General features: G+C 47.9%; 1 pseudogene; it reads right to left on the reverse strand.

The window, feature by feature from the left end:
• Positions 1 to 11,531: 11,531 nt before the first annotated feature.
• LOC130267937 (U2 spliceosomal RNA) lies at positions 11,532 to 11,709 on the reverse strand (annotated as a pseudogene).
• Between the last annotated feature and the right edge of the window lie 1,838 nt (positions 11,710 to 13,547).

The following is a 13,547-nucleotide window of genomic DNA, read 5'->3' on the forward strand; positions in this document are numbered from 1 at the left end:
GGAAGGGATCAGCCAACGAACAAGTGTTTTCGGCTGATTGCTGCCCCATTACACCCTGCCCTATCGGCCTGTTCAGATGATAATCACCCTGTGTAATAGGCCCTTACAGGTGACCGGGGCAGATCAGCGATTTTACAAACTGACTGACTGATTGTCCGGCCCTGAACATCACTCATCCAATAGCTTCCAACCTGGGGTGTGCAATGGTAAGAATAGGTGGCTTGAGCCAAGGGCGTACATACCATAGAGAAACACAATGGCTGTTATGGTTGTGTGGTGACCCACGGTGTATGGTGGGACCACTGGGTGTAGCGGTGTAGGTGGTGGGGTCAGATGGTATTAACTCCTGGGGCAAGATGTTGTTAACCCAGAGTGGTTTTTGGGTACTAGAACCACAAGAACGGTATCTCCGCTATTCCAATGGCAAGGTGGTAAAAGGAGAGTCCACAACCAGTTATGGTTTAACAGAGGCTTTACTGAGTTAAGACAGATGGAATTATCTTCACAGCTAGGCCAGATTCCCAGAGAGGTGGCCAGGAACCTAGAAGGACCTCGCAGCTTGCTGGGACCAATTAGACTTGTAATTGACTTTAGATAATTATCTTGAGGCTTGACTTTAGACTGGACTTGACTATGGGTAGTGACAGCAGACATAGACTTTTGACTTACTGGAATTTCTGTAGCATTATGGCCTTCCAGGGGCTGGTCACTAGCACTGAGATCTCTGATCTTAACTGTCCCTCAGCAGGGAGCATAAGAGAGAGAATTGTAATGGCCGCCCCTTTATATAGTGGGGGGCTGAACCAAAGTCCATTGGTCAAGCTGCGGGTCATACGTTAGGCTGGTGCTCTCTGGGTAACATCATGTGACAACACAACACAACATAACATGTGAACATATCGTGACCTCTAACAGGTCCTTTAGACAGCATCTCACAGGTCCTTGGTACTAACTATACATAGGTATACTGACTATACATACAGTACAACAAATAACTCTAGCAACAGCAGGGGAGACACTGCAGGAGAGCCCCCCAGGTCACTGAGGGACTCAACCTGACAGGGCCTAAGTGTAGTGCAGGACCATGTCCTGTACTGGGACATTACAAACCCCCCTACTTAACATAAGTCGCCCTTGACGCAGGTTCTGTTAGAGTTAAGGGTCGAGGTGGCCCTGGGGCAGGATGCAGTCCTGAGGCATTTTTGCACACAAACGTCCATTCCAGGCTGGTAAATTTCCTTTGTTAAAACTAAGAACATAATTGTCCATACATGCTCTGACTTTTGGTTACTCAACCGAGAACAGGATTAATAAAGACTATGACTAATACATATAACTTTACTTTAAGGACCTTTATCTATGCATTTAATGACTTGACTATGGATGACAATTGACTATACATAACACTTTTGACTATTCATATAACATAAGACTTATGACTAGACTTACGATTATATATATATTAGACACTTTGTACATGACTAGACTTAATACTTTATATTAGACATTTGCGGATTGGGTTGCCTGAGGCTCTCTACCAAAATGCCTTGGCTACTGGGGTCCCTTGGCATTTAAAACCCTTCTCCCCAGAACACTATATTTAAGTTCATGCTAGAGACTATCATGCTAGATAACTGACATAGATAACATTTTGACATATCTGTAACCTTGTATTGACTACGTGCATTACTTTAGTATCAGGAGTACTTTCTGGCGAGGAAAGTATCCTGCACAAGAACACAAGAACATGTGACATTAGAGACATTTGACATATGATATTGAGTAGACTGTGAAATTTTGAGTGCTACAGTACTACTGTATGTGACTTGTGGTGTACATTACTTATGTGCACTTTTCATGTGTACTTTTTAGGTGTACCTTGTGTACATTAGTGTACTTTACGTGTGCATTAGTGTACCACACATACTGTTTATTGTATATTGCAGATGTACCAGATGCTGGTGGAGGGGTGATATGTGCTCCTCCCTATATCAGGACAACCCCTGTAATAAGACAACCAGGCACCAGAAAAAGTCTGTACACAGTGACCCTTTGATGCACAATAACTTATATACATTTTATTGGACCTGGACAAACACACTATAGGACCATAACCTTGCAGTGTACCTCCGTAACTATGTTACTGAATCAAAAATATATTACTTTGAGTATTTACACTACAGTTCATGTACCGCTCAGTAGTCTATGTACATAAGGAGTTCATGGTTCTGTCAACTCAGGGTCCCCGTTCTGAGGAGACTGGTATGCAGCTATATAGAATCTCCTACCCCAAGGAGTCTCTCGGCCAAAGCCGGGCACATGACTTACTATGGCTGGTTGCAAACAAAAGAACTTTTCTTGACAAAGTCTTGTCAGGCACAATTCGTGAACTGTTGCAGGATCTGAAACAATAAGGATGTGCTACTGCACAACAGTCAGTCAGTCTTGCGACCGAGTCTGGTTATTTTTACTGTACACAAAGTTACTATACAGATTTCTTTCTTTTCCAGTCTCGCCTACCAGGTGGTGTCCTAGGCTGTGAGCAGGGGCGGACTGACAACACTCAGGGCCCACGGACCAAATAAAGCAAGGGCCCCCAGTCGACCCCTGGCTACACCTCTGCCCCACCCCTATTCGGACATCAGCCTGATTGGTGATGTCTGGTATTAGCCAAGGGAGTGGGAGCAGGCACTGTGCGTACATGTACACCTTGTGTCCTAAGGGCTCATTTACACGGACAGATCCGCAGCATATTTTACGGTGTGGATCCGCCGACAATGGACCCTACAGTGCTGCCTCCATCTGTGTCTGCTCATAGCGGCAATCCGCCGCTACGAACAGACACACTTTGATGTGCATGTTCGCCGCTGCTCTCGGCCTAGCTCAGGGAACAGGAGGAGCGGCTGGGATGTGTGCGAGTATACTGCGCATGCGCACATGCACCTCGAAGCATGTCTTCTCATAGCGGAGGATTGCCGCTATGAGCAGACACAGATGGAGGCAGTACTGTAGGGTCCATTGTCGGCAGATCCGCACTGTAAAATACGCTGCGGATCCGTCCATGTGAAAAAGCACTTAGGGTGCGTTCACACGTACAGGATCTGCTGTATATTTTCCGCAGCTGATTTTGCTACCTATTAACCCCTTAAGGACGCAGGACGTAAATGTAGGTCCTGGTGAGGTGGTACTTAACGCACCAGGACGTACATTTACATCCTAAGCATAACCGCGGGCATCGGAGCGATGCCCGTGTCATGCGCGGCTGATCCCGGCTGCTGATCGCAGCCAGGGACCCGCCGGCAATGGCCGACGCCCGCGATCTCGCGGGCGTCCGCCATTAACCCCTCAGGTGCCGGGATCAATACAGATCCCGGCATCTGCGGCAGTTCGCGATTTAAATGAACGATCGGATCGCCCGCAGCGCTGCTGCGGGGATCCGATCATTCATAACGCCGCACGGAGGTCCCCTCTCCTTCCTCCGTGCGGCTCCCGGCATCTCCTGCTCTGGTCTGAGATCGAGCAGACCAGAGCAGGAGATGACCGATAATACTGATCTGTTCTATGTCCTATACATAGAACAGATCAGTATTAGCAATCATGGTATTGCTATGAATAGTCCCCTATGGGGACTATTCAAGTGTATAAAAAAAGGTAAAAAAATGTAAAAGTAAAAGTAAAAAAAAAGTGAAAAATCCCCTCCCCCAATAAAAAAGTAAAACGTCCGTTTTTTCCTATTTTACCCCCAAAAAGCGTAAAAAACATTTTTTATAGACATATTTGGTATCGCCGCGTGCGTAAATGTCCGAACTCTTAAAATAAAATGTTAATGATCCCGTACGGTGAACGGCTTGAACGAAAAAAAATAAAAAAAGTCCAAAATTCCTACTTTTTTAATACGTTTTATTAAAAAAAAATTATAAAAAATGTATTAAAAGTTTTTTATATGCAAATCGTGTATCAAAAAAAAGTACAGATCATGGCGCAAAAAATGAGCCCCCATACCGCCACTTATACGGAAAAATAAAAAAAGTTAGAGGTCATCAAAATAAAGGGATTATAAACGTACTGTCACGATGCCGGCTGGCAGGAGGTGGATCCTCTGTGCCAGAGAGGGATTGCGTGGACCGTGCTAGTGGACCGGTTCTAAGTCACTACTGGTATTCACCAGAGCCCGCCGCAAAGCGGGATGGTCTTGCTGCGGCGGTAGTGACCAGGTCGTATCCACTAGCAATGGCTCACCTCTCTGGCTGCTGAAGATAGGCGCGGTACAAGGGAGTAGACAGAAGCAAGGTCGGACGTAGCAGAAGGTCGGGGCAGGCAGCAAGGATCGTAGTCAGGGGCAACGGCAGGAGGTCTGGAACACAGGCTAGGAACACACAAGGAAATGCTTTCACTGGCACGATGGCAACAAGATCCGGCAAGGAAGTGCAAGGGAAGTGAGGTGATATAGGGAAGTGCACAGGTGATCAGACTAATTGGAACCACTGCGCCAATCAGCGGCGCAGTGGCCCTTTAAATCGCAAAGACCCGGCGCGCGCGCGCCCTAAGGAGCGGGGCCGCGCGCGCCGGGACAGGACCGACGGGGAGCGAGTCAGGTACGGGAGCCGGGGTGCGCATCGCGAGCGGGCGCTACCCGCATCGCGAATCGCATCCCGGCTGGAGGCGGTATCGCAGCGCCCCGGGTCAGTGGATCTGACCGGAGCGCTGCAGTGAGGAGAGTGTAGCGAGCGCTCCGGGGAGGAGCGGGGACCCGGAGCGCTCGGCGTAACAGTACCCCCCCCTTGGGTCTCCCCCTCTTCTTAGAGCCTGAGAACCTGAGGAGCAGACTTTTGTCTAGGATATTGTCCTCAGGTTCCCAGGATCTCTCTTCTGGACCACAACCCTCCCAATCCACTAAAAAAAAGTTTTCCCTCTGACCTTTTTGGATGCCAGAATCTCCTTGACGGAGAAGATGTCCGAGGAGCCGGAAACAGGAGTGGGAGGAACAGATTTGGGAGAGAAACGGTTGATGATAAGTGGTTTAAGAAGAGAAACGTGAAAGGCATTAGGAATACGAAGAGAAGGAGGAAGAAGAAGTTTGTAAGAGACAGGATTAATCTGGCACAAAATTTTGAAAGGACCAAGATAGCGTGGTCCCAACTTGTAGCTAGGGACACGGAAGCGGACATATTTAGCGGAGAGCCATACCTTGTCTCCAGGGGAAAAAATGGGAGGAGCTCTTCTTTTCTTATCCGCGAACTTCTTCATGCGTGATGAAGCCTGTAAGAGAGAATTTTGGGTCTCTCTCCATATGATGGAAAGGTCACGAGAAATTTCATCCACAGCGGGCAGACCAGAGGGCAAGGGGGTAGGGAGGGGGGGAAGAGGGTGACGGCCGTACACCACGAAAAATGGGGATTTGGAGGAAGATTCAGAGACTCTGAAGTTATATGAGAATTCGGCCCATGGAAGAAGATCTGCCCAGTCATCCTGGCGGGAGGAAACAAAATGTCGTAAATAATCACCCAAGACCTGGTTAATTCTTTCTACTTGTCCATTGGATTGAGGATGATATGCAGAAGAAAAATTTAATTTAATCTTGAGTTGTTTACAGAGAGCCCTCCAGAATTTAGACACGAATTGGACGCCTCTATCCGAGACGATCTGCGTAGGCAACCCGTGAAGACGAAAAATGTGTACAAAAAATTGTTTAGCCAACTGAGGCGCTGAAGGAAGACCAGGAAGAGGGATGAAATGTGCCATTTTGGAGAATCGATCAACGACCACCCAAATAACAGTGTTGCCACGGGAAGGGGGTAAATCAGTAATAAAATCCATACCAATCAGAGACCAAGGCTGTTCGGGGACAGGCAGAGGATGAAGAAAACCAGCGGGCTTCTGGCGAGGAGTCTTATCCCGGGCACAGATAGTGCAGGCTCGCACAAAGTCCACAACATCCGTCTCCAGAGTCGGCCACCAATAGAAGCGAGAGATGAGTTGCACAGATTTCTTGATGCCCGCATGACCTGCGAGATGGGAGGAGTGACCCCATTTGAGGATTCCGAGGCGTTGGCGTGGAGAAACAAAGGTCTTTCCTGGAGGAGTTTGCCTGATGGAGGCTGGAGAAGTGGAAATCAGGCAGTCAGGAGGAATGATGTGTTGCGGAGAGAGTTCAACTTCAGAAGCATCCGAGGAACGAGAGAGAGCATCGGCCCTAATGTTCTTATCGGCAGGCCGAAAGTGAATTTCAAAATTAAATCGGGCAAAGAACAGAGACCACCTGGCCTGGCGAGGATTCAGCCGTTGGGCAGACTGGAGGTAGGAGAGGTTCTTGTGATCGGTGTAAATAATAACTGGAAATCTTGATCCCTCCAGCAGATGCCTCCATTCCTCAAGTGCTAATTTAATGGCTAGAAGCTCTCGATCCCCGATGGAGTAGTTCCTCTCCGCCGGAGAGAAGGTCCTAGAAAAAAAACCACAAGTAACAGCATGCCCGGAAGAATTTTTTTGTAGAAGGACAGCTCCAGCTCCCACTGAGGAGGCATCAACCTCCAATAGGAAGGGTTTGGAAGGGTCAGGTCTGGAGAGCACGGGAGCCGAAGAAAAGGCAGACTTGAGCCGTTTAAAGGCGTCTTCCGCTTGAGGAGGCCAAGACTTGGGATCGGCATTTTTTTTGGTTAAAGCCACGATAGGAGCCACAACAGTAGAAAAATGTGGAATAAATTGCCTGTAATAATTGGCGAACCCCAAAAAGCGTTGGATAGCACGGAGTCCGGAGGGGCGTGGCCAATCTAAGACGGCAGAGAGTTTGTCTGGATCCATTTGTAGTCCCTGGCCAGAGACCAAGTATCCTAGGAAAGGAAGAGATTGGCATTCAAACAGACATTTCTCTATTTTGGCATAGAGTTGATTGTCACGAAGTCTCTGAAGAACCATACGGACATGCTGGCGGTGTTCTTCTAGATTGGCAGAAAAAATCAGGATATCGTCCAGATATACAACAACACAGGAGTATAAAAGATCACGAAAAATGTCATTAACAAAGTCTTGGAAGACGGCAGGGGCGTTGCACAGGCCAAAGGGCATGACCAGATACTCAAAGTGTCCATCTCTGGTGTTAAATGCCGTTTTCCATTTATCCCCCTCTCTGATGCGGATGAGATTATAAGCACCTCTTAAGTCCAGTTTAGTAAAGATGTGGGCACCTTGGAGGCGATCAAAGAGTTCAGAGATGAGGGGTAGGGGGTAGCGGTTCTTAACCGTGATTTTATTAAGACCGCGGTAGTCAATGCAAGGACGTAGGGAGCCATCTTTTTTGGACACAAAGAAAAATCCGGCTCCGGCAGGAGAGGAGGATTTACGGATAAAGCCCTTTTTTAAATTTTCCTGGACGTATTCAGACATGGCAAGAGTCTCTGGGGCGGATAGAGGATAAATTCTGCCCCGGGGTGGAGTAGTGCCCGGGAGGAGGTCGATAGGACAATCATAAGGCCTGTGAGGAGGTAGAGTCTCAGCTTGTTTTTTGCAAAAAACATCCGCAAAGTCCATATAGGCCTTAGGGAGACCGGTTACAGGAGGAACCACAGAGTCACGGCAAGGGTTACTGGGAACCGGTTTTAGGCAGTCCTTGGAACAAGAGGGCCCCCAACTCTTGATCTCCCCAGTGGACCAATCCAGGGTTGGGGAATGAAGTTGAAGCCAGGGAAGTCCAAGGAGAATTTCAGAAGTGCAATTGGGGAGGACCAAAAGTTCAATCCTCTCGTGATGAGATCCGATGCACATTAGAAGGGGCTCCGTGCGGAAACGTATGGTACAGTCCAATCTTTCATTGTTTACACAATTGATGTAGAGGGGTCTGGCGAGACTGGTCACTGGGATGTTGAACCTGTTGACGAGAGAGGCCAAAATAAAATTTCCTGCAGATCCGGAGTCCAAGAAGGCCATAGTAGAAAAGGAGAAGGCAGAGGCAGACATCCGCACAGGCACAGTAAGACGTGGAGAAGCAGAGTAGACATCAAGGACTGTCTCACCTTTGTGCGGAGTCAGCGTACGTCTTTCCAGGCGGGGAGGACGGATAGGACAATCCTTCAGGAAGTGTTCGGTACTAGCACAGTACAGGCAGAGGTTCTCCATGCGGCGTCGTGTCCTCTCCTGAGGTGTCAGGCGAGACCGGTCAACCTGCATAGCCTCCACGGCGGGAGGCACAGGAACGGATTGCAGGGGACCAGAGGAGAGAGGAGCCGAGGAGAAGAAACGCCTCGTGCGAACAGAGTCCATATCCTGGCGGAGCTCCTGACGCCTTTCGGAAAAACGCATGTCAATGCGAGTGGCTAGGTGAATGAGTTCATGTAGATTAGCAGGGATTTCTCGTGCGGCCAGAACATCTTTAATGTTGCTGGATAGGCCTTTTTTAAAGGTCGCGCAGAGGGCCTCATTATTCCAGGATAATTCTGAAGCAAGAGTACGGAATTGTACGGCATACTCGCCAACGGAAGAATTACCCTGGACCAGGTTCAACAGGGCAGTCTCAGCAGAAGAGGCTCGGGCAGGTTCCTCAAAGACACTTCGGATTTCCGAGAAGAAGGAGTGTACAGAGGCAGTGACGGGGTCATTGCGGTCCCAGAGCGGTGTGGCCCAAGACAGGGCTTTTCCAGACAGAAGGCTGACTACGAAAGCCACCTTAGACCTTTCAGTGGGAAACTGGTCCGACATCATCTCCAAGTGCAGGGAGCATTGGGAAAGAAAGCCACGGCAAAACTTAGAGTCCCCATCAAATTTATCCGGCAAGGATAGGCGTAGACCAGGAGCGGCCACTCGCTGCGGAGGAGGTGCAGGAGCTGGCGGAGGAGATGATTGCTGAAGCTGAGGTAGTAACTGCTGTAGCATAACGGTCAGTTGAGACAGCTGTTGGCCTTGTTGCGCTATCTGTTGTGACTGCTGGGCGACCACCGTGGTGAGGTCAGCGACAACTGGCAGAGGAACTTCAGCGGGATCCATGGCCGGATCTACTGTCACGATGCCGGCTGGCAGGAGGTGGATCCTCTGTGCCAGAGAGGGATTGCGTGGACCGTGCTAGTGGACCGGTTCTAAGTCACTACTGGTTTTCACCAGAGCCCGCCGCAAAGCGGGATGGTCTTGCTGCGGCGGTAGTGACCAGGTCGTATCCACTAGCAACGGCTCACCTCTCTGGCTGCTGAAGATAGGCGCGGTACAAGGGAGTAGACAGAAGCAAGGTCGGACGTAGCAGAAGGTCGGGGCAGGCAGCAAGGATCGTAGTCAGGGGCAACGGCAGGAGGTCTGGAACACAGGCTAGGAACACACAAGGAAACGCTTTCACTGGCACGATGGCAACAAGATCCGGCAAGGAAGTGCAAGGGAAGTGAGGTGATATAGGGAAGTGCACAGGTGATCAGACTAATTGGAACCACTGCGCCAATCAGCGGCGCAGTGGCCCTTTAAATCGCAAAGACCCGGCGCGCGCGCGCCCTAAGGAGCGGGGCCGCGCGCGCCGGGACAGGACCGACGGGGAGCGAGTCAGGTACGGGAGCCGGGGTGCGCATCGCGAGCGGGCGCTACCCGCATCGCGAATCGCATCCCGGCTGGAGGCGGTATCGCAGCGCCCCGGGTCAGTGGATCTGACCGGAGCGCTGCAGTGAGGAGAGTGTAGCGAGCGCTCCGGGGAGGAGCGGGGACCCGGAGCGCTCGGCGTAACACGTACTAATTTGGTTAAAAAGTTTGTGATTTTTTTTAAGCGCAACAATAATATAAAAGTATGTAATAATGGGTATCATTTTAATCGTATTGACCCTCAGAATAAAGAACACATGTCATTTTTACCATAAATTGTACGGCTTGAAAACAAAACCTTCCAAAATTAGCAAAATTGCGTTTTTCGTTTTAATTTCCCCACAAAAATAGTGTTATTTGGTTGCGCCATACATTTTATGATATAATGAGTTATGTCATTACAAAGGACAACTGGTCGCGCAAAAAACAAGCCCTCATACTAGTCTGTGGATGAAAATATAAAAGAGTTATGATTTTTAGAAGGCGAGGAGGAAAAAATGAAAACGTAAAAATTTAATTGTCTGAGTCCTTAAGGCCAAAATGGGCTGAGTCCTTAAGGGGTTAAAGCTAATGGGTTGCAAAGTCAGCTGCACAAAATATGCAGCAAAAATATGCAGCAGACGCTGTACATGTGAATGTACCCTTGAGGGGTTAATGATAAATAAACAAGCAGTGTGTTCACATGTTGTCGCCCCAGTGGGGTCACTTTCCCTCCTCCAGTGTCCACAGGTCGCATTACCAGAACAATTTTTTGAAAAATTGTGGCAAAAATGGCGCAGTTTTACTGCGATTTTTCCTGGAAATTGTTCTGGTAATGTGACCTGTTGACACTGGAGGAGGAAATCAGGGGGGAGAGAGACAGCACACAGGGACATCAATCACCCTCACATGAAGCAGCCGCTCTGTGTTCCCGGAAGGCCTGTCAGCTCTTGCCCCCCTGTCCTCTTCCTGTGCTGGGGGGCGGAGCCATCAATCAGGTTCTCTTCATCCCTGCACTGCTGTCTGTCTCTGCTAATGATTCGCAGAGCAGGAGCAGCGCAGGGATATTTACATAGAGAAAGACATCACCTGAAAGTAGTGCTTGTCTGACTGGGGATCCGGGACAAGTGTCCTTAATCCTCAGCAGCTGCAGCGGGCCCTTTACCTGTCCGGGCCTTCGGACCACGGCCGAATGGACCGGCCAGTCAGTCCGCCCCTGGCTGTGAGATGTACTTTTCCAATGGAAAGGTAGTGAAAGAAGAGTCCACAACCAGTTATGGTTTAACGGAGGCTTTACTGAGTTAATTATTCTTCTTTTTTTTTTTTTTAAGAGCCGAGGAACGTGTTACGTGTTACACATGTTACGCTAAAAAAACGTGCACAAAGGATGCGGTCTATCGCAAGCCCTTCTCCGATAGGAGAGAGGCCCCCCAACAAACCTTACTCTTCGCCTCCGGACCAAAAGGTACTTGCGAGGTTCCAGGTTCGATGTCCCTTTTCGCCGAAGCTACTAGGGGACCACAAATGCTCCCGGCATCCCCCTTGGCGTTAGCCAAGGTATCTGCCCGCAGAGCCGATAACGGTAGGTACCCTGCCAAAGCAGGAGTACCCGGGGTGTTTGCAGGGAGGTGTGGAACCTAATGGCCACACACACCTCCCCTAGACCGCCAGGAGGGACACCCAGAAGGGCTACCGCATCCTGACAAATCCTGTGAACACACAACACGCAAAAAGTGACACAGTGAGACAAAAAGAAATAAATAAGTGAATGTGTGCAGATATACTGCCGGGACATCCGGCCGGATCTATAAAAATTTCTCTGATCCTAGCCAGAAGGCCGGGAATCAAGAGGTGAGTGCAACAAGGTGAAGAGATTATGGTGTCCGTGCTTCAACTCAGTGAGCCAGTATACCCAGTGAGTTTTGGCATCTCGGGGTCACCACTCCCCGAGGCACAAAAGTACCTCGGCTCTAGACCCTCTCAGCCTCATGGCGAGACCCGGAGAGAACAGGTCACATCGGGGCAGCCGTCGAGCTGATTCCTCAGAACCAGCCCCGGAAAGCCCTGGTACACCTGCACCCTCCATGCACCACCCATCACCACACCGGCATAGCTTGCCACCGACATGAAAACTGATAAGAACAGATACTACACTTGATCTTAACCAAAAGGCCGAGAAGCGAGAGGCTTTACTGAGTTAAGACAGATGGAATTATCTTTGCAGTTAGGCCAGAATCCCAGAAAGGTGGCCAGGAACCCAGAAGGAACTCGCAGCTTGCTGGGACCAATTAGACATGTAATCGACTTTAGACTGGACTTGACTATGGGTAGTGACGGCAGACATAGATGGACTATGGAGTGCCATATAGCACATAAAAGCATAGACAGCCCATATCAGAATGCCGTAAGTAGGGTCGCCACCTGCCAAAAAATACCAGCCATGCTAATTTGCATAATTAATTATATATGCGTAACATCACAGGATACACATACGTGGGGGAAATTCAGTCCTATTCTGACCCCTAAAACTTTTTTATTTCTCCTTATACGGGCCAGTATAAGGGTTCATGTTTTGCGCCCCCATCTGCTGTAGTTTTTTTATTGCTTTTGTGGTGTCCCAGTACCGCATTCTATACGGTACCTATTTATAGAAGAGTATAGGATAACTCAGCTCACCCTTCCAGCCAGACGCCTGTCGCACGGCACCGTGTGAACCAACACCAAAGTAGAAATGAAGAAATAGATGGTCCAGCGCAGGATAACGTGCAATAAAAGCCAAAATTTATTGTAGATTCAAGCCATAGGATAGCAGGACACAGGGTTACGCGTTTCAGCCGGAAAAACCAGCCTTACTCATACAAAGATACAAAAGAAGTGGCCATTCCTTTATGGGAAGTGGTGGAAGGAAACACCCAGGTGAACACCTGGTGTAATCACGCCCACCAGATCCCACAGTGGAAATACAAAGGCATGTGTATACATACAAAAATAGACACAATATAAAATACTAACATAATGACAAAAAGCACTTTTTAGAATATAGCTATAAAAATTAGTATAATAATAAATATAGAAATGGCCTAGACTGGTTACAGGTATGTAAATATTCAAATATGACAAAGGGTGTAAATTCCCAAATATATTATATAAGCATATGTAATATATGCAAAGGTATATAACTGTAAATTACAATAACCATAAAACCATAGAAAAGAGAGGCATTAAGAGACATAGGATCGTAATCGTAGACACGGATACCATCAATTATTTTAATTCCTATTTGTGATAAAAAAATGTTTTCAATATTAGTAATGTAAAATCACATCCTGTCTACGATTAAGGCCCTTAGGAAATCTACAGTCTAATTCCATAATCCAATATACCTCGCGGTCTAACAATTTTTGCCTGAAATCACCCCCTCTTTTGGGTGGAATAACTCTTTCAATTCCACATAAAATCATGGAGGAATAATCTCCCTGGTGTACTCGAGCACAGTGCTGGGTCACCATTGATGTATGTCGGGAGTTAAAATGGGCAATATCTAAGATATGCTTCCTGGTCCTAGTTTTGAGAGAATTGGAGGTACATCCAACATATTGAAGTTTGCAGATAGTACAGGAAAACATGTAAATAACATGCATAGTATTGCAATTTATATATTGTTGTATTTTTTTCCGGTAGAATAGGAGCTAAATTCAACAACATTATGCATGAATTTACAACAAATGCATATTTTGTGCCCACATTTATATGAGCCCTTGGTAGTAAGAGTTTTAACTCCCGACATACATCAATGGTGACCCAGCACTGTGCTCGAGTACACCAGGGAGATTATTCCTCCATGATCTTATGTGGAATTGAAAGAGTTATTCCACCCAAAAGAGGGGGTGATTTCAGGCAAAAATTGTTAGACCGCGAGGTATATTGGATTATGGAATTAGACTGTAGATTTCCTAAGGGCCTTAATCGTAGACAGGATGTGATTTTACATTACTAATATTTAAAAAATTTTTTTATCACAA

This window comes from Hyla sarda, chromosome 4 (genome assembly GCF_029499605.1).
Source record: "Hyla sarda isolate aHylSar1 chromosome 4, aHylSar1.hap1, whole genome shotgun sequence".
NCBI lineage: Eukaryota > Metazoa > Chordata > Amphibia > Anura > Hylidae > Hyla > Hyla sarda.